Source organism: Perca fluviatilis, chromosome 14, assembly GCF_010015445.1.
Source record: "Perca fluviatilis chromosome 14, GENO_Pfluv_1.0, whole genome shotgun sequence".
Lineage (NCBI taxonomy): Eukaryota > Metazoa > Chordata > Actinopteri > Perciformes > Percidae > Perca > Perca fluviatilis.
Window position 1 is genome coordinate 8,475,174 of NC_053125.1, and position 21,473 is coordinate 8,496,646.

Here is a 21,473-nt window from a genome sequence, read left to right on the forward strand (position 1 = left end):
AGCAGGACGCGGCCGGGAATTGCAGAGAATCGCAGAGCTATGCTCTCGGTCAGAGTGTCCGTCTTTCTTATTTTGTCTGAGAGGGAAAAGAGCATGCTTAATGTGTGATGAGGAAGAGGCAGAAAGGACACTGATGACTGCCAGACTTAGTTATAGGGAGAGTAAAATGGTGTGTGGAGGGAGGAGGGAGTGATGAACATCACTTGTTTGACAGGAAGAGACAGCACAGTGTGGTCTGAGAACAACTGAGGTAAAGATCATGAGGTCTTTGAATCAAAGCTCTATAGAGAGTGAAAAGGAAAGCAGTGAAACTAGCCTACTTGTTTATGAAAACAATTAAACTAGCTGTACAATTGCTCAAATCGCTCATCCCTTCAAATAAACTTCCTTAACTACTTTATCTATATACGCTAGAGGCCTGATGCAGCTGTTTCATTTAAAAAAAAAATGTATCTAGAGCTCAAACAGCAGCATAAAGGAGAATGGTGATGTTAAACTAGACAACAGTCCACAGCACTGTTAGTGCCTCCATGCTAAACATAATCACAGTATCAATGTTAGGGGACATAACATTTCATAGCAATCCATCAAACAATTGCTGGAATATTTCACTTAAAACCATAAACGTCAACCTCACAGTGGTGCTAGAGGAAGAGTCTGGGGATCTTTAAAGTCACTAGGCTACATCCTCTGGGGACCATGACTATCTGTTCAAAATGTCATAATAGTTGTTGACATATTTCAGTCGAGGACCCAAGAGGTGGACTGATTGTGGACTGGCCTTGCCATCACTCACGTCATGTCACCAGGACAGATAAAATCAAGAGAGCGATCGCCAGTGCAACATATCTAAAAGTTCAAGGTAAGATCGTAGTTAAGCCTCAGAGATGTCTTTCCATCATACTTATAGAATATTTCACATTTATTAGTAGTATGAAAACAGCACAAAGAAAAAACAGTAAAACAATATGTCTCAAGTTTCGTCATTTTGTTTTTTTTAAAGCACCGGTGCAAGTGTCCACAGAGCCAGTCATTTCAATCTCAGCCATCTCTTTTAAAAACAGACTAAATGTGATCCTGGTGTTCTGACGTTTGTCTTCATGATAGCTGTCATCTGTCACTTCAGAAAGGTACAGACGTATCACTTGTTGTACATTCAGTTGTATTACGTTTTAACAGACAAATCCACTGCAAAGAATTTGGTCAGTTAACTAATCAGGCGTATGTTTTGTCACATAGTTGCTAAAGAAGAACTGCATCCTGAAAGAAACAAGGTGAAGTATTACAGTAGTTAATAATATATGTTGGTATATTTAAGGTTTAAATCATTAACCAGGGCCAGTACAGATTCTCCACTGCCTTCTGAAAAAAGTAGTTCCAGTGTGTGAGATATGTGATACTAAATACTGTATTGATCTACAGAATGTGGGCTCTGATGATCTGAACTCTGCAGCTCTGAGGTTCCTTCCAAACACAATAAGGAACAGGAGGCCTGATCAGAGAGAGAAGTGGAGACTCAGGTTCTTTATAGCGCCAGCAGATAGACACAAGCAGCAATAGGACTGCAACTCTCAGTGGAACTGATGCTCTATATTCATCTGCTGCCAGAGTCAATGGCAACATTCTTTTATTAAATAAAGTTCCTATACTCATGGTCAGTTTGCATTTCCTTCCTTGTGTTTCTTTCCGTGTCTCTCTCAGCAAAAAGTCTGTCTTTCTTATTGTGTCTGCCTCTGATCTTTATCGGAGAGGAACAGCAACATATCTGATGTTTGATGAGGAGGAGCCACAAAGACACCAATGACGATGATGAAGTCAAACTTACTCATATGGAGAGTCTAATGGTTTGTCGGGGGCGGGGGGGTATGCATCTCTTCACAGGAAGAGACAGCACAGTGTGGTCTGAGCACACCTGATATCAGAGTGACGAGGCCAGGCTAGCAAAGTATAAAAAGAAACAAAATCATATCAGCTTCTGTATTGTACAAACTGGAAATATAGTACATAAATAAATAAATAAATAAATAGCAATAGAATGAACCAGCACCCTGCAGTAACAAACATGTTCAGTATGAGTTCCATCACAGGAAGTCTTCAGCCATGACCACAAACACCAAATGACTAATGCTGCTTCGAAGCCATGTTGTACAGTTTACTGTTACCTTGTTTTAGAGTAACCCCTGGATTCTATGCTAACATGTGTAGTCTGCATTCGACATTAGCTTTAAAGATCCTTACTGATCCTCTCTTTGTATTTGTATAAATACACAGTGTATTAAGCATAGGGCATTAAAGTCACTTTTTTTTTAAATCCAATTTTATGGAAAGAAATTAAATATTAAAGTAAATATATTATTCTTCCAACTGTTTGGATTCAATTCTCACATGTGTCTTTCTCTCAGTCTCCGTCTTTATTATCTTTGTTTTGTCCTTGAACGTAATCTGAAGATGAAAATAAAACATATTTGAGGTTTGGTGGAGGAGGAGCCAGTGAAGGAAACTGATCTCTGTCAAATGTCCTTATAGGGAGAGTCTGCAGGGAGGTACACTGTACTGTTTCTCTATCTGGTTATACTGACTTTTTATTTTTTTATTTGTCTCTATTGTACAGTATGCTGACTTAGTGAATGTATATATGGGGAGAGAGAGAGCTTGCGGCTGGCTGTGTTCGCGCCACATACAGTATGGGCAACAACCCAAGTGTTGTGCCCCCTCGTTATTTTCCACTGTGGTTTTAACACTTTGTGTATCGGCTAAGAAAGCCACAGGAAGACGGGCCTTCAGCTTTCTTTATAATAAAACCAAAAAGATCAAAAATAATTCATTTTTTTTTTTTTTTTTTTTAAAAATTTTTTTGTTATAAAAAGAAAAATTTGTCTTACAACACACAGATGACACTGTCCAATTTCCTCACACTCATTTTACTCTTTTACCTTCAAACATCTGCACCCTGCATGCAGAAAATATGCCTCTTGCAGCCTCATACCTGCACAGCCAGATGACCGGGTCATTAAACTGAGCTAGGAGCCTCCCACTGGTATGTGGACAACATACTCATACACATTCTATTTGGTGATTCCCAAACAGCTGATTCATTAAAGAAACAAACTCACTGTGTGGTAGGGTGGGTGCTATAAGCAACAGTGGTTTCTTCCTGGAAGATTTGTAAACAGGGCTGTGCTGGGACAAAAAATTGGCCCTGGCATTTTTGAAACACGGACCAGTAATTATAACCAGTGCCATCTTGGATTTTAAGAGCACTGTCTGCAGGGAATGTGTCTGCCCAGGCCCACACCTACCGTGATTGGTCAGACACATTCCCTACAAAAATGGGGATCCTCTTAAAATATGCGTGCATGCCATTATGAGTTGCCTAGTGTTCAGCGTTCATGTGATCGTTTTGGATCCTTCAAAAGGGGTCTCAAGACTTATCTGTTGATCTTACACTTAAATAATGTTTAGAGTTATGATTTGTATATTTATGGTATTTTTAGTATTTTTTATTATTGACATTTGATATTGTATTGCCATTATTGTTATTACAACTTTAAAAACAGTTTACTGTTAATTTTAACTATTGTAAAATTCATATTTTGTCGCTTTGGACAATAGTGTCTGCTAAATACAATAACCATAACCCTTCCCAAAAGCTACAATAAAGCTGAGAGTAGTATATGCCCTGGAAAAGAGCACCAATACAAGAGAAGCTAATTAAGCCATTCAAGGAACACTGATGCTTGTATCAACACTGATTTTATAGATCACACAGACTTTTCAGCTACCCAACAGGCTAACCGCTAGCATTTTCAATGTAAGCTTAAACAGATGGGTTACTTGACAGCCACTAACTTTAATGTTACAGCCAAACTGCTTGTTATCGTATGACGTCACACACACACACACACACACACACACACACACACACACACACACACACACACACACACACACACACACACACACACTTTGAGTCCCTGTTAATTTGCCAACTCCTTACCACATCATCATTTACTCTCTTCCATCTTTTCCTCACTCACTCCCATGGCCCTGTCATGGTCACTCTCCTTCTCCTCGGCTTCAGGTGATGATGATGTTTAATCAGCTAATACAGCCCCAAACATGTCAGAAATTTTGGCACATTTTGAGGAATCCGCCTGTAGATTCTTAATCTTTTTCTCCTGTAATTTCTCTGCATCTCCCTTGCACTTTGGTAGTCGTTTGTCCATAATAACATGAATGCTAAACTTCCAGCATAATATTACAGCTTCGTGTCTCAGGGCCGGGAGGCGTGGCCATAGTGGGATTTGTAAATTTTCGGTCCGGAGTGGGGAAGGGGGTTCCTGCATTTGATTGGGTCAGGCCAGTGCCAATAAAGAAAATTAACCAATGGGCCGCTGTGAGTTCTTTATGGGCTGGCCTGGCCAAAAAATTTAAAAAATTTGCTTTTTTACCCATAAGTTTCCCCCAACAATAGCTGCCACCTTCCTCCAAGCAGTAATTCTGGGTCTTCTTTTTCCTGTTGCAATGCCAGCTTGGTCCGTGTCTCCAGGTATCCCAGCATGCTTTGTGCAGCGAAATATTTGCTTCCTGTAAACAATGAATGATGGTACGTGTCACAGATCAACCGCTGCAGTTGTAAGTGGATATGTACGGTGGCAAACACATTGCAACTTAATGAAACGCACGCAAATAGAGAAAACACAAGAAAATTAAGAAAACATTAATTTGACAACACAGTGGACGCATACCATGAGTGTGAATTTGGTCGTAAGTCAGATTGTGTACTGTGGGCATACAGCCATTAATGACTTGCTGCTCACAGTTAGCTCGGTCAGCGGTTCCTCTGTTGTGATATGACCTACTCATGAAGTCCCGGTTTCCATTTCTTTTCTCTAGCTGCACTTTCCTCCAGGGGTTTTATTTCCTTTTAATGCCCTCCCTCTCAGCTCCATCTTTTCCCTTTCTCTCGTTCTCCCTTTACCTGCGCTATTTTGTCTCCACCCTGCTCGGCCACGTGTACACTACTGGTCAAAAGTTTTAGAACACCCCAATTTTTCCCGGTTTTTATTAAAATTCATGCAGTTCAATGTCTTATTGTACTCTGAAATGAAAGAATAGAACAAATGAATAATTTAAGTTAAAAAAGAAATCATGGAATCAATTTATAAACCAAAATGTATTCTAAATTTTTGACTCAAAGTAGCCCCCTTTGGCAGATATAACAGCTGAACACACTAGTGGCATTCTTTCTACAATGGAAATCAAATATTCTTCAGAATGTTCTTCCCAACTCTGTTGCAGAAGTTCCCATAAATGTGTGGCACTTGTAGGTTGCTTTGCTTTCACTTTTCTGTCCAGTTCATGTTTTTAAGATCACCATCTTGTTCTTTTTTGCTAAGGTAGTTCTGGCATAGCTTGGACTTATGTTTTGGGTCATTATCTTGCTGTAGGATGAACCCCTGACCAACTAGGCGCATACCAGAGGGTACTGCATGGCGCTGCAGTACCCAAAAAGCCGTTTTGGTTCAGGGTGTATTTCACTCTGTACAAATCACCGACCCTGGATCCAGCAAAACAGCCCCAGACCATCACGCTTCCTCCTCCATGTTTGACAGTTGATGTCACACACTGAGGAACCATCCTTTCACCTACTCAACGGAATACAAAAATCCTGCGTGATGAACCGAAGATTTCAAATTTTGATTCATCAGTCCATAACACCTTCTTCCAGTCTTCAGTAGTCCATTGACAGCGTTTCTTGGCCCAGGCAAGCCTCTTTTTCTTATTCTGACGTCTTAGCAATGGCTTTCTTGCTGCAACTCTCAATAACTCCATGCTCCAGTTTCTTTACATGTCTTTTAAGAGTAGAAGACTTGCTTATTACGACCACTATTAAGCTGTACTTGAAGCTGTTGTCCTGTGAGCCGCCTATCACGCAAGCTGTTGACTCTCAGAAACTTGTCTTCTGATTCTGTTGTGGCTTGGGTCTGCCAGATCTCTTCCTGTCAGAGTTTCCCCCAGTTTCTAAGTGCCTTTTGATGGTGAAGAATACTGTACTCACTGACACCTTTGACTTTCTTCGCAATTTCTCTGTAGGAAAGACCAACATTCTTAAGTGTTATGATGGTCTGTCTCTCTTCCATTGTTAACTGCCTTTTTCCCGCCATTTTTATAGCAACACAATACTTTCTGCAGTACAATACTGTTCAAATAATGCTCACGAGGGTATGGTACCACAGTGTGTTCCAACAATACTTTTATACAAACAGAGGGGGTTGTAAGTAATCCAGACAAGGTGAACACCTGTGGGAATTGGTAGAACCAACTTTCAAAGCTTGATCAACCTCCATTGCTGCAGAACAGCTTTACATTGTTAACCCATTTCTTGTTCCCTGAAAAAGGCCTTTGTAAAATTCGGAAATGTACATTATTTTTTTTTTAACCTCAGGCAGTTCACCACTTACCTTTGTACCATTTCAAGCTATTCATTGGACTTGAACTGCTAAAATTTCAATAAAATTTTTCCGCATTTAAAAAAATAAATAAAAACTTATCCAAGTCAATTGAGAACAAATTGTCATTTGCAACGCAACCTGTCACATTCACACAGTTACACATTCATACCTGGAAGCTGGCCTTGCTCCAGGGGACCTCAGAGGTGGTAATGAGGGAGGGACAAGTGCTGCTCTTTCACTTTCCCCACCCAGATTTTTATCCTGTCAGTCGGGGGATTGAACAGACGACCTCCCGGTCACAAGCTCACTTCTTTAACCTTTAGGCCAGTTACACACTGGATGCGTCGCGCGAGCGTGTCAGCTGCGTGCCGTGTTAGTTTATATTTCAGCTCCCATGTTAACAGGTTAGAGCTTACACACTGCCTGCGCAGCTTGAGCTGCGCCGAAAACGCGTGCCTGCTATAAATAGAACCGACGCCTATTTTTCACGCGACACGCAAGTGTGTTGGAAGAGTTTCCTGGCAAAATAGAATTGGAAAAGCTGTTTCCATGTCGTTTAGACACTAATACATATTAATAAATGACATGTTGATGTTTGAAAGTCTCTAGGTTTTGATATAAATGTAATAAAAAAAAAAAAAAATTGCATTCTAATATTGCACCTGTCAATACAGAACAAAATATTCTGTAGCCTATTTTGCCGTCAATACTGCCAACGTTGTCTTTGCTGTAATCAGATCAGTATATATTTATGTTTAAAATGGTATTTCATTTTATCAATGGGAAACATACATGTGTCCAGACAAGGCTAGCAGCAGCGCGTCAGACACGTTTCTGGTGTGTAAAGACATAGAAAAATCCACGCAGCTGACACGCAACAGAAAGGCCACGCTCACGCCACACAGCCAGTGTGTAACCGGCCTTAGGCTACCACTGCCCATATGCATTGAGTACTTTACTTTTAATACATTTCCTTGATGATACTTATATACTTTTACTTAAGAGGCATTTTCAAGGCAGGACGTTTACTTGTAACCAAGTATTTTTACAGTGTGGTATTAGTACTTTTACTTAAGTAAAGGATCTCAATACTTCTATTACTGGCAAAAAGAGATACTGTTCAGGAGTAAAACTGATGCTTAATTTACTAATCTGCAGACGGTGGACCATGACTATCAAAAGGACAAAAAATGTGCAACCTTCTTTATAGTGCCGCGTTTTAATTCTTATCTCTTCTAAAGATGTAGAGTATATGTACGACAATTTGATATCATAGCATGTGTATAACAGTGTATTAAATGTATTTGTAGTTTCAAATAATTTACAAATATATCGTCACCTCGCCTCACACAACAAAGTCCTGCATGTCCCCAAAGAGTAATAGTTAATGACGTTTTAGTGTTAGCTGTGAGTAAGTGTTAAACTTTTCACCACTTCCCTTTAGTAACAGCCACAGAATGTTAAGTTTGAAATACAGACTGTCTGCTAAAGTCATTTTATGGTCAAGATCAACCAAGGTTATGTGAATCTTATTTTGCATTAGTGGATTTGTTTCAACCATCCTACATAAAGGCCTCGATGAATCTGATGTAAATTGTTTTCAATTGGTTTACATTACTCTGGTAACTTAATAGGAAATTATCTCTTTCGGTCTGATATCTGTTGAGGCGATCATTTGTTGTCAAAGACTCCACCTCTGAAGTTGAGAGCAGCCTTCCTGGAGCACAGTTAGACATCACAGAGCTGTGATCATACGCACCACGATGAAACGGAGCCTGATAACAGCTTTAATTCTCTGCAGCTTCAGTAAGTACTGAGATGACGATGACGATGACGATGATGATGATGATGATGATATTTATTAAGAGGTATTGTTTACCTTCCTATAACAAGTCTCTGCTGTTTGTTTCAGGCTGGATCTCTGTCTCAGGTTCTGAGTCTCACACTGAGACTGTGGAGGGTCGGCCGGGTGGAGAAGTCACACTCACATGCTCTAACACGTCCAACCGAGACGATCTAACATTCTGGTTGAGAGTGGTCAACAGAACCAAGGCCAGCTGGATCTCCGCGCTGTTCAGCTCTACAGGAAAACCTTTTTACAGCGATGGAATTCAAAATGGAAGATTCAACATGAGTACCAACATCTCCACTCTCTTTCTCCAAATCAAACGTGGATGTATCTGACTCTGGACTGTATTTATGTGGATTTTACATCGGAGGACGTTATGATTTCAGCGCAATACACTTCATTGTTAATGGTAAGATTATAAAAATCCTGTGTTCTGAGTTTTTTTTATATATGCTAATATCATAATTGGCAAAAAAATAACATTTCATCATTTTAAAACAAGAGAGTGAAACAATTTTTCAAGGTAAAATCAGACATGAACTTATCTTGATTTGGTTAAAAGATAGTGATGATTCTCATGATGACGCTGACAGGAAGTCTGAAAGTAAGATTCTCTTTCACATTTCTTTAGTTGAGCAGAGTGACTGCTAGTCCTTTCAAGATAAAAACAATGTGTCTATCCTAACTTTGGTTAATGTTCTCAAAGTTCTCAAGCCCGTAAATGAAAAACAGTTAAACGTCTTTCTATATTTGCTAATTTATCAATTGCCCAAAAAGAACACATGTGGCTATAGAAAAGATTCCAAATAAGAGTGATACAATTTTTCAAAGTAAAATCAGAAGTAAATCTTTTATTTTGTTAAAAGGTAGTGATGAATCTCATGATGACGACAGGAAGTCTGAAAGTAAGATTCAACATAAAAGATTGAATGTTCTCACAGTTCCTGAGCCAGTAAATGAAAACAGAGTAATTCTATTCTCTTTCTTTCAGCAGAGTCTGATGGAACAGCAAAGCTGATGAGTTTGATCCTGGGAGCTCTGACTGTTCTCCTCTTAATGGTCATCATTGGTCTGGTTGTTAAAAACAGGAAACTTCAGAAAGGTACTTCCTGAAAGCTACTCTATCGTGTGTTCCATTTAGCATTTTTTGCAATATGTTGAAAGAATAAAAAGTGTTATGTTTGCCCAATCAGAATAAGAATAAAGTAATGATGAATAATGATTGTCAGTGACCCGGTTGGTTTTGTCTCTTTCATTCAGCTGCCAATGAAGAACAGAATCCACAACAGCCTGAGGTGAATCAACTTTGATCATTTCCTATTATATGTTTTAAAGGTAGCAGAGGCATGATTTAGTTGTTCTTACTAACTCAGCTGTTTGACTCTTTCCAGAATCTGGACTCTGACCTGAAAGATGCAGCACTGAGTTTGTATGCAGCAACAATAAGGAAGAGGAGGCCTGCATCAGAGAGAGAAGTGGAGACTCATGCTGTTTATGCTGTCTGCAGATAGACTCAGAGTGGAACTGATGCTTTATCATATTCATCTCCTGCGGTCTTCTTTTGTGGGTGAATGGGGAGGAGTTCACCTTTTCTTATTGAAAAAAATGTCAAATGAAATCTCTAAACGTGATATTTTAAGTGCTTATACTCTCTTCTCCCTCTCTCTTACTCGGTCTTGCGAGTCTTATCTGACTGTGGTGACTGTCCAGATAGACTATAGTAAGATCAGGGGTCAGCATCCTTATGGCCTACCATACAATAGAAGACTTTGAAAAGACTGAAGTCTGACACCATCTCACATCTCAAAACAATCATCTCACATCTAAGGTTAAAGACATGTTATAATAACTTAAGACTGGGGATCTTGCAGGTTCACACATTGCATGACTACACCTAATGTTCGATTCGTTTTGAAAAATGTAACCAAGCTAGCTAGCTACCGCTAGCGATAGCTGGTAACTTTAGGGAAAGTTTGCCGTACATGCAGGTGAATGTCTCCTTCTTACCGTTTGGTGCTGAGGGAGCACACCCATTGGTGGTTGAAAATGTTCACTTGATTTAACTGCACTACCAAGACTTCAAACTTATGACATCAAAGACGTGAAAAAGACTGACTGACAGTTTTATGACCACCTTACACCAAACGATAGGGATGACGGGAGCACACCCCAACTCTAGCAAGACTCATGATTTCATTCAGATACTGGAAATAATCTGCGACATTGGAACAGCTTGAAAAGTTGTTTGGTGTAGGTCGGCATTAGGCACCCAGGCATTGCTAGTGTGCCATGCAGAGAGTTATTTGGAAATGTTCCAATCCACTTGCAAAATTATCTCTTTCACAGCCATTTGCAGGAGAACAGACTTATTTACGTTAGTTTTACTTTTTTTCCCCATCCACATTCAGCAAAGACCTGCCCTACTCTGCCTCTGATTGGCTAGTACTTGTTGTCTTCTTTACAGAATGCAGTGCAACAGGGAAAAAAAATAAATAACACTGCTTGAGCGGGCTGGACAGATGATGGCAGGCTTAATGCTGATATGGCACAATGATTAACAACATTATTTTAAAATGGCACTTCATATTACCAAGGTTGCTGACTTCTGAGTTAGATTAAGGAAGGAGTGAGTGAGTTACACATCACGCATCAGTATATGCAAGTCAATATGGAATCCTGTGTATAACAGTGTTAAATGCAATTCATATTTTTAATAAATACTAAGGCCTTCATGTTCCCAAAGACTAATATTTGATCATGACATTTTAAAAGTGTTAGCTGTGAAAGTGTTTTTGTAGAACGAGTTGTGGAAACTTTTCACCAGGCAACCGCGCTACCACTGAGCCACAGCCGCCCCAATGGATGTCAGAGTGGGGGGGCTGCCCATGCTCAGTACCTATACATGCACTAATAGAGCGATGTCCGAGTGAGGGGGCTGCCCATGGACAGGTGCCAAGAGTCCATACATTTGTCTGCATGGGGACCAACCCAACTCCCTACTGACTGAGCTACTGCCACCCTGTTTAACAATGTACTACTGAGAAAGGAGTCACTTTAACTTAGCAACAGCCACAAAACATAATTAAAGTGGTAATAATTTTGGTTTATATTTCACTTTGGTTGGTGGTGACTGTAATTTTGCAGCTCTTGTAGAGACCGTTATAAGATTCGGTAAGATTGTTGTTGCATTTGTTTCCTGTCTGCTTTCAACTTTGACTCAATAAAACCCATAAAACCACAGAATCTGTTGTCTGTCCTTAAAATTTTTATGATGTGTGTGGGCCAGAGCCAGACTGGCAACCATCCTTACGCTTACAGAGCGTGAGAATGTTAAGTTTAAAATACAGACTGTCTGCTAAAGTCATTTTATGGTCCAGATCAACCAAGGTTATGTGAATCTTATTTTTTATTAGTGGATTCGTTTCGACCATCTTACATAAAAGGCCTTGATGGATCTGTTGTAAATTGTTTTCAGTTGGTTTGAACATTACTCTGGCCGCTTAATTATCTCTTTCGGTCTGATATCTGTTGAGGCGATCATTTGTTGTCAAAGACTCCACCTCTGAAGTTGAGAGCAGCCTTCCTGGAGCACAGTTAGACATCACAGAGCTGTGATCATACGCACCACGATGAAACGGAGCCTGATAACAGCTTTAATTCTCTGCAGCAGTAAGTACTGACAATACTTGTATCTCAACTTTATTACTTTCAGCATTAAAACGTATTTGCTTATCATTATCATCTTTATTAAGAGGTATTTTATACCTTCCTATAATAAGCAACTCTCTTTTTGTCTCTGCCGTTTGTTTCAGGCTGGATCTCTGTCTCAGGTTCTGAGTCTCACACTGAGACTGTGGAGGGTTGGCCGGGTGGAGAAGTCACACTCACATGCTCTAACCCGTCCAACCGAGTCACTCCAATGCTCTGGTTGAGAGTGGTCAACAGAACCAAGGCCAGCTGGATCTCCACGATGATCAGCTCTACAGGAAAACCTTTATACAGTGATGGAATTCAAAATGGAAGTTTTGAAATGAGTTCCAACAAATCTTTTACATCCCTCATAATTAAGAAAGTGGATGGATCTGACTCTGGACTGTATTTATGTGGATTTTACATCGAAGGACGTTATAATTTCAGCGCAATACATTTCAATGTTAAAGGTAAGATTATAAAAGTCCTGTGTTCTGTATTCTTCTTTTTATATATGCCAAGATCATAATTGGAAAAAAGAGCACGTTTCATTATTTTAAAACAAGAGAGTGATACCATTTTTCAAGGTAAAATCAGACATGAACTTATCTTGATTTTGTTAAAGGCAGTGATGAATCTCGTGATGGCTCTGACAGGAAGTCTGAACGTAAGATTCTCTTTCACATTTCTTTAATTGTGCAGAGTCACTGCTAGCCCAAAAAAATGGGCCTCATTCACCAACCGTTCTTAAGAAATGTGTTCTTAAACCCCACTTACGCATTTTTTCTGACATTCACTAATGTTTTCTTATCTTGGATTTGTTCTTAGCCAAGAACAAAATCTACGAACACTCAACAGCACTCTTACACACATGTGAGCGATGACAGTTTGCTCCAAATAATTGGCTACTGCATTTTATTTAATTGTACAGTCGTTTACAATGATAGTATTTTACTGTAATGTATTTCTGATCATTTGTTGAAAAAATAAAAATAAAAAAAAATCATAGTATGCAAAGAAATACTAACACTGCAATTTACATCAGCAATTAAGCTGATTAAATCCTACATTTGGTGATTGATCACGCCATTTATAGCGCCAAAATGGGCCTTTTTCTGCACATCAGGCTTGCTATCAAAATGGCATATCTATTGCTGCATGACGACATTGCCGAGCGTGCTCTGAGAAGGGAACACATTGAGGATTTGAGGATCACGTTGATTTATTTGCGGAGACTGACGAGTACTTGATCGGACGGTTTAGGCTTCCAAGACACGTTTTAATGGAGCTCTGTGAGCCAGCGCTGCGAAGCCATACCCAACGGTCCAATCCCGTACCACCCCATGTGCAGGTATGCTACTCTCCACCTTGGGATTTTTAGCTACTGGGAAAAAAAATGTCCCATTGGGAGTTAGGAGACCGGGTGGGCATATCATAGCCATCCATCAGCCGCGCTCTCCCACAAGTTGTGGATGGAATAAATCAACAAGCCACACAACCTATTTTCTTCCCCTACACAGCGCAACCCACTGTCACAGATGTTCTTGATATTGTTGCCCCTTTTAAACTGAAGAGACCCAAAGTCAAAGCCCAACCTTGGCTTGACAGTGAGACTCGTCAAAAGCTGCTGATCAAGAGAGGGTTCTACTCTATTGCGGGTCTGCACAACGTAATCTCTTGAACGTGGTCTCCCGCTTCCCAGGAGGTGTGCAGGAAGTGTCATGTCCTTATATGGGAATTTGCGGGGAGTTCTCTTTCAATTACGAAGACGTGGGATTCATTAATCCTAAGAACACAGGTGCGAACAATTCTGTTCACGTCATGAATCCGACGTAGACTTTTCTTAGGAGGTTTACTAAGAACAAAGTTAAGAAAACTCTTGGTGAATGAGGCCCAATGTGTCTATCCTAACTTTGGTTAAAGGTATTGTGGAGGATTTTCTTTTTCCGGGTGGATCATCAAGACTATTGGTCCTCCTAGTTGTCAATCATTCTGGTGCTGTGTTTACGTAAGGCCGTCATACGTGCTCGTCCCTAGGTAGTTTGCTTTCTGCGCATGCGCACTTTCAGGTGTATATGTGTTGGTGTGGTGAGCTACGAGTGTCTACGAAATGTAGGACAAGAATAGAAAGGCCTCTGAAGAAAGAAACAAGACCGGAGTGTTTTTGGGAGACTATTTCACACTCTGGCGTGCGCTAAAAGCACAGGCTGGGCTTCCCACTGATGCCTCAGTCGCGAAGTTTCTACTCACAGGTAAAGTTTGGCATGCTATAAAATCCATTTAAAATCACTGCTAGTAAAAGTTGATGTAAGCTATGATTAGCGATGCTAGCCCTGGCACAAGTCACGCACCGCACAGACATGGTAAACATCTCAATTTGTGAAAAAGTGCAAATCTTTTGGAAAGTAGGCTTGTATGAGCCATGCTGACAGCAACTTGTAAACTGTGCACTCTCGTGCACACGTTTAATAGGAGTTACGTATCGGGAGCAGGTAGAGTGTTGCGCATGTGCATTTTTTCAAAAAAGTGGAGAGGGCGGATCTTTTCTAAAATTCGGGAAAATCCTCCACTATACCTTTAATGTTCTCACAGTTCTCAAACCCATAAATGAAAAACAGTCATAAACATCTTTCTATATTTGTTAATTTATGAATTGCCCAAAAAGAACACCTGTGGCTATTTGAAAAGATTCCAAATAAGAGTGTGATACAATATTTGAAGGTATAATCAAAAGTAAATGTATCTTTTATTTTGTTAAAAGGCAGCGATGAATCTCATGACGACGACAGGAAGTCTGAAAGTAAGATTCAACATAAAAGATTGAATGTTCTCACAGTTCCTGAGCCAGTAAATGAAAACAGAGTAATTCTATTCTCTTTCTTTCAGCAGAGTCTGATGGAACAGCAAAGCTGATGAGTTTGATCCTGGGAGCTCTGACTGTTCTCCTCTTAATGGTCATCATTGGTCTGGTTGTTACAATCACGAAACTTCAGAAAGGTACTTCCTGAAAGCTACACTTTCTATTTTGTTTTCCATTTTGATTTCTTCACTACTTCTCTAAAATTGTGTGAATACGTTGAAAGAAAAATGTTAAGAGCAAAGTAACGATGAATAATGATTGTCAGTGACCTGATTGGACGTTTTGTCTCTTTCATTCAGCTGCCAATGAAGAACAGAATCCACAACAGCCTGAGGTGAATCAACTTTCATCATTTACTTTTATTTGTTTTATCATTTTAAAATTCTGTCAAGTCATCATTTCGTTCAAGATAAGGGAGTGTAAATATTCTCCTTGACAGAACCGGGCCTCTGAAGAGCTGAACTACGCAGCTGTGGCTTTCCGTCCAAAAACAAGAAAAACAAGAGAAGTGGAGACCAATGTTGTGTATGCTTCTACTAGATAGACACATGATGAAACCAGAGAAGAGGTTCAGAACAAAACTGATGCTTTATCATATTCATCTGCAGATGGTGGACAGGAGGACTGACCATCACTTTGTCAAAAGAAGGACAAAAGATGTGCAACCTTCTTCCTAGTGCAGAGTTTGAATTTGTAGCTCTTTTAAAGATGTAATTAGTGCACATCAATCAATACCGAAAGAAGATTGTGTAAATGCTGACTTGACAGCAGTGTGTCTATGCTGGTATGGGGAATACAATTCCAGAGATACAGCAGCAATCCAGTTTTACATTTGACTTAAAAAATTAAAAATAAATAACTACTCGCTTTTCTTTCACTACTTGTCTCTGTTAAACTCTGACACCGTTTCATCGGTAGTTCCACTTCCCTTCAGATAATACAAAGCAGCATAAGTCACAGGGAGGCCGTTTCTGTTAATGTCATGCACCTCATTGGAAAGTACGGCTTGCTGCATTACTTTTAAGAAAGGTGCTATAATATGACGAGATACGCGGTTAAACCCAACCCAGTGTTGGCTGTATTTGGAATACTGGGAGAGGACCGTCCTCTTACAGGACCCCTTCTCTCGGTAGCAAGATTCATATCTCTTCTAGCACCCACATTCATTCTATTGAACTGGAAACCGACACCACCTCCCACTTTCACTATGTTGATCATACGTTATGCACAACCTGTTCACACTCCGAACTCGTAAAATACAGACGCTTGGACAAATGGCTGTCAGCGTCTGAAGTGACGAAAAAAAGAGCCCTTCAGCGGGTTTGTATAATGTACCGGGGAGAGCAGCAGCTACACGGGGTTTAGCGAGTAGTGTGTAAAGCCAAAATTCCGCGTGGGGAGGTTGGTTGGGGTGGCGGATGGGTCAAACACAGGACTTTCACCCAGGAGATCGGGGTTCGTGTAAAGACACTTTCTTCTTTAACCGTCCCGTTATACCCACGTGTCACGGAAACGTAAGCCCACCCACCACGTTTTCCCAACTATCCCGTACTTGACGCGTGTCACAGAAATAGTAGAAGCTAGGCAATACATATCCCCTTGGCTGTGAACAAGTCAATTCAGAATACTACTGCACAGTAGTATATATACTGTATATATTAGGATGCATTAAAAAAAACAATTCTTGAATTATGATATGGCTGGGTGCTAATAGTGTTCCAATATATGTAGAAACAACACATACAAAATATTTTTCCAGTACATGATGATTTAGGGGTGCCACCGCACATCTGTTTTTGTTGGATAAAGTGATTAACAGTGCTCAATGGTCGCCATGGAGATCTGAGGTAAACAATACTACAGCTCAAGAAAACTGAGGTTATCTTTCAGTTTGAGGTGATCTTTCTGTGTTGGGTATGTATTATTACATATTACTATCATATCTGTAGTTGTGTCTTTGTATACTTATTTATCATAAGTCATATTTATAGGCATTTGGTGCTCATTACATCTAGCTAACGTTAGCTAGCAACAGTTTGCTAACCACAGTTAGCTATCTATGTTGTTATGTGGCTGGAGATTCAGAGCGGCTGAAACTGCTTGGTGTCCCGGCGTCTAAGAAGCAGACCAATGAGACATGTGGAGTGATCGTTGCCCAGTTGACATGCAAGTTGCTGCAGGACTGGTGCTGCGCTGACCAGGTTGTCAACATGGCATTTGACACCACTGCGTCAAACACTGGCCATCTCACAGCAGCCTGCATTGCCATACAGCTCTCACTGGGCCGACCACTGCTTTGGTCTGGGTGCCGGCACCACATTGGTGAGGTCCTCCTGAACCGGGTTTTCACAGACCTGAAGGTGGAGTCATCACGCTCGCCAGAGGTTACCTTGTTCACACGTCAGAGAGAAATGGAACCTGTTACCACAAGAATCCAGCAGCCAATGGTCCTGCTACATTTCTGGCAACACCGAGCAACCACTCCTGGGCAATTTACATGCTGACCTTGTCAGGTATGCAAATGAAGTCAATGAGCACAAGCAAGGGGACTACCATGAGTTTGTGCAGCTGTGTCTCGTGTCCACAAGGCACGATGGATGGCCAAGCTGCTCTATACTCTCAAGCTGGCTTTGATGGAGCAGCACATCGCGTTGCTTCCCCAGGGCACAATCACCACACGGCAGCAGGTGCCAAAGATTCGGGCATTTGCCGTTTTCATTACACACATCTATGCAAAGTGGTGGTTGACCTGTGAGAAAGCTGTAGATGCTGCCTGGAATGACCCAACACTCTACCACCACCTGCAGGCATACAAGGCTGTAGATGAGGGCATTGCAACATCAGCGATCAAGGCGCTGGAGAGGCATCGCTGGTACCTGACAGGTGAGATGCTACCCCTGGCTCTCTTCAGCAGCAAGGTGCCCAATGATGACAAGCGTGCACTTGCCAGAGCGATCTTTGAGCACAAGCCCGCTGATCTCCTCATGCACATCCCTGAGCAGTGTTTTGGCAAGCCAAAGTTCCCCACCCTCTTGCCAACCACCAGCATGGCTGACCTCGCCAATAAGGATTGCTGGTTTGGGATGCACCAACTGAACATTGATCCAGAATTTATGTCTCTCGATGTGAAGGAATGGACGACCAATGCTGCGTTAAAAAAAAAAAAAAAGTGAGGTCAGCGTACGTGCAATGAACGTGGTCATGACTGTGCCGAGCGTGGCGTCAAGCTCACATCCGACTTCCGTCGCAGTGGCAAGGAAGGAGCAGCACCTGCAGAATGTGCTGCAGGTAGTTGAACATGACCGCAACCAACAGCCAAACCTTCGCCGCTGCAAACGCAAGCCAATCCCTGAATAGGACGGTTACTCTTGGGTGGCGGGTGGAGAGACATATCTGGGGGGAGACGCACTAGCTAGGTTCAGAGTTCAGGTTCCATTTCCTCGCTCTCTCGCTGGTGATGTTGCTCAGTGGAGCAGACTCTGGCACAGACTGAGCAATTAAGTTTGAAGTTTAGTTAGTGTCAGCTCTTACCATTAGGCCCTGTTAGTTGCCAGTGAGTTAGCCACTAGAGAGGGTTTGTTCTTTTAAGTGTGTCAGTATTGCCCCTTGTGTTTAACAATAAAGTCAATTAAACTTTATATGTGTGTCCGACATCCATCACTGCTGCACAAAATTCAGGGTAAGGCCACGTGAACATGTCCCATTGACCTCCATTCATTTTGTCTATAGGACAAATTAATTGAGAATCTTGAAAGTTGAATTCTGAGAAATGCCCAAGTTGCCCAAAGGGCAAACAAACAACTTTTACTTTGATAACCCTATAGAACATGTTACTGTATAAAAGTTCACTGTACTCAACATTTCCAGGTCAACCTTTTGGCAATTAGACAAAAAATTGCAAATTTTTCAAAATTTTGCCAAAGTTCATGTGTTAGGTGGCACCCCTAAATCTCAATGGAATTCCTCAAAACTTTGCAAGTCATTTTTATGTTAATTGGAACAATATGCAATGCCAGCCAAATTGATCTCTCTCTCACTCTACAGATCACAAATAAAGGCTTCTAAACCAAATACTACACAACCTGATGTGTAACTTTGGTTGCGGTGCTTACGGGCCCGGACCAATCAGGGGCCCACGTGACTGGAAGATAATGATCGACAGCCGGGGCCCCCTATCGCATTTTATTACTCTCGACAATCCCAGCAGTCCCACGTGCAGCCACTGACTAAGAGACCGTCCTCTTAATACATCCATGGACGAGACACGTGTGACTCAAACATCTCACATTTACCAACAAAACGTACAGCGAAAGACCGTGCAAAACATTTTATACCGTCCTGCCAACCTGTATACATTTTAACATCACTGTACACTGCAAAGAGTTCATGATTAACTGCTCCTCAGATCTCTGCAGGGTAAATCCAGACAGCTAGCTAGACTGTCCAATCAGAGTTTTCTGCTGCATGACTAAAACAACGTTTTAAAAGTACACATGTTCCACCAAAACAAGTTCCTTCCAGAGGCCATTAGCACCGCCCAAGACTATTTTGATTGTGAAATCCCAATAAACCAGAGCACGTTTGCTCCCATCCCAGAATGCTGTGTGCACTAGCCATACCTTCCTCCGCAGCGCTGTGGAGGAAGGTCTGGCAATGGGAGACTAAGGTGGTGCATACAGCAATAAATGAATGGAATACAAACAAATTACAGTGCTTTACTTTTCATAGCTATGAGCGAATTGTTCATGAGAACAGCCGGGCCACTGTGGTCACAAACAGCACTGTCTGCATCTGTATCATTGATGAGATCTGAACCAGAGGAAGCTCGGCCTTCAGCTCTCTGCATCATAACCACACACAACAGAGACCTCAATGTTCCAAGAGACACTTATCGTCACACTTTACAGACTCAATACATGCACAAACTCACATCTCTGCTTTATGGTGAAAAGATGCATGCTGCAAGGTGACACTTGCTCACTTGTCTCATATCAAAGTGTTTACTCTCCTAAAGGCTGCACATGATTCAGATATGACAGGTTGCAGCAAAGCTACAGCAGGTGAAGACATGCATTTTAAACCTACTAAGCTTTTCATGCAATAACTATTATTGTCCAGGTATGATTTAAAGTGCTGTTACTGATACAATCATTGAATCAGCTTCTATTGTGTTTACATTCTATGTGCATTTTTTTTGAATTACTGTAGCAGGTTTGCCACAGTTTATTAATAACATCAGCATCTCTGCATATTTTCATTTTGTAGCAGTTTATTTTTAAAATCTAATGTAATGGAGAATCTCTTAAAATTGTAAACACGACAAAATAACGTGCAGAACACAAAAGCAAGGCTCCTTCTGGTTAAGTCTTGATAGATGAATATAAAACTGTAGCTTATAATAGTCTGCGTCATGCTACGTCACCAGTTATGGAACTCTCACACATGAAACTTGGGTTAGGGTAAATGGAGGGGGAAACATTTAAATGTAAAACAATATAACCACGGCTTCTGGTTTTGCCTGCGTTAATTGGACATGGTATATGAAATATAATCAGCAGAGAACCGTAACATTATCATCAACATATCAGGACACTCGGTCAAAATAACACATGAAGCACATTTAAATGCTGGGACATTGTTATGTCCCGGCTCTTAGACTACAATAAATAGTAGAGTGAGTGATGGATGTGTGAGAGTAAAGTGCAAACAGAGCATAACGATGAACTGAAACATAACCAAACTGAACCAACAGAAATGAAGGGAGAACTGGAGCAACAACTAGCAGGCAGAGAGAGAGACACTGCAGCCAGGCTTAAATAAAGTGGGAACACTCAGCTGTTCCAGGTTAGTCTAACAAGCAGCAGAAATCTTTGATCTTTTAGATAGGTTTTCCCTGCGTGTTGCATTCAACATGAAAATGAGACTCCACTTGCCTGGATGAGTGCATGTCTTTCCTTCTTCTAGAAGAGTTTGTGCGGTGTTAAACTGACTCACCCAGACACAAAATGCGTTGGCGTCTGAAGAGGTCTGCTTGCTTCGGTGGCCACGCCTTCTCTCCAGGGTACACTGCCCTGCGTGCTCAGTCGACGTCCTCGCTGGGCCAGCCCCCCGCTCTTCCTCGTTGTTGTACTTTAGGTTTCAAAAGGTGTATTTACAAAAGTTTGTATGGTAGGAGAACAAGAACAGTCCGTCAGCGTCTTTGTCTTCAATAGTGTTCTCTGTGTAGAAGGCGTCTGGTTTGCAGCCGTCAGCGTGCCGTTTCCGCGACTGCCTGAGACATTAATCATCTGAGACATGTCCTGAATGAATGTACCAGGGTTAATCAGCGCCACACAAACACACAACATGTCATATGTCAGTGCTTGCCCTGTCAGCTAACTTCTCGAAACACTTCTCGTAACAATAAACTGAAACAACATAACCAAACTAAACCAACAGAAATGAAGGGAGAACTGGAGCAACAACAACTAGCAGACAGAGAAGAGAGACACTGCAGCCAGGCTTAAATAAACTGGGAACACTCAGCTGTTCCAGGTTAGTCTAACGAGCTCCTGCAGAGTCAGAGACACACAGGTGAATCACATTAAAGTGATGGTTCGGAGTAATTCACCCTAGGGTC

General features: G+C 41.2%; 2 long non-coding RNA genes and 1 pseudogene across 3 annotated transcripts; 2 read left to right on the forward strand and 1 right to left on the reverse strand.

Moving 5' to 3' along the window:
- Window positions 1-898: 898 nt before the first annotated feature.
- Window positions 899-21,334, reverse strand: LOC120572406. Of its 2 annotated transcripts, none has more exons than XR_005641439.1 (4): window positions 20,849-21,334; window positions 4,452-4,587; window positions 1,826-1,937; window positions 899-1,260 (listed from the first exon to the last, which is right to left on the reverse strand). It is a non-coding gene; the product is annotated as an uncharacterized LOC120572406 (long non-coding RNA). The 2 variants fall into 2 exon arrangements; XR_005641438.1 differs by having other exon boundaries at window positions 899-1,492.
- LOC120572409 lies at window positions 1,241-1,658 on the forward strand. Its single transcript, XR_005641442.1, has 2 exons — window positions 1,241-1,274; window positions 1,423-1,658. It is a non-coding gene; the product is annotated as an uncharacterized LOC120572409 (long non-coding RNA).
- Window positions 8,122-10,049, forward strand: LOC120572392 (annotated as a pseudogene).
- Window positions 21,335-21,473: the final 139 nt, after the last annotated feature.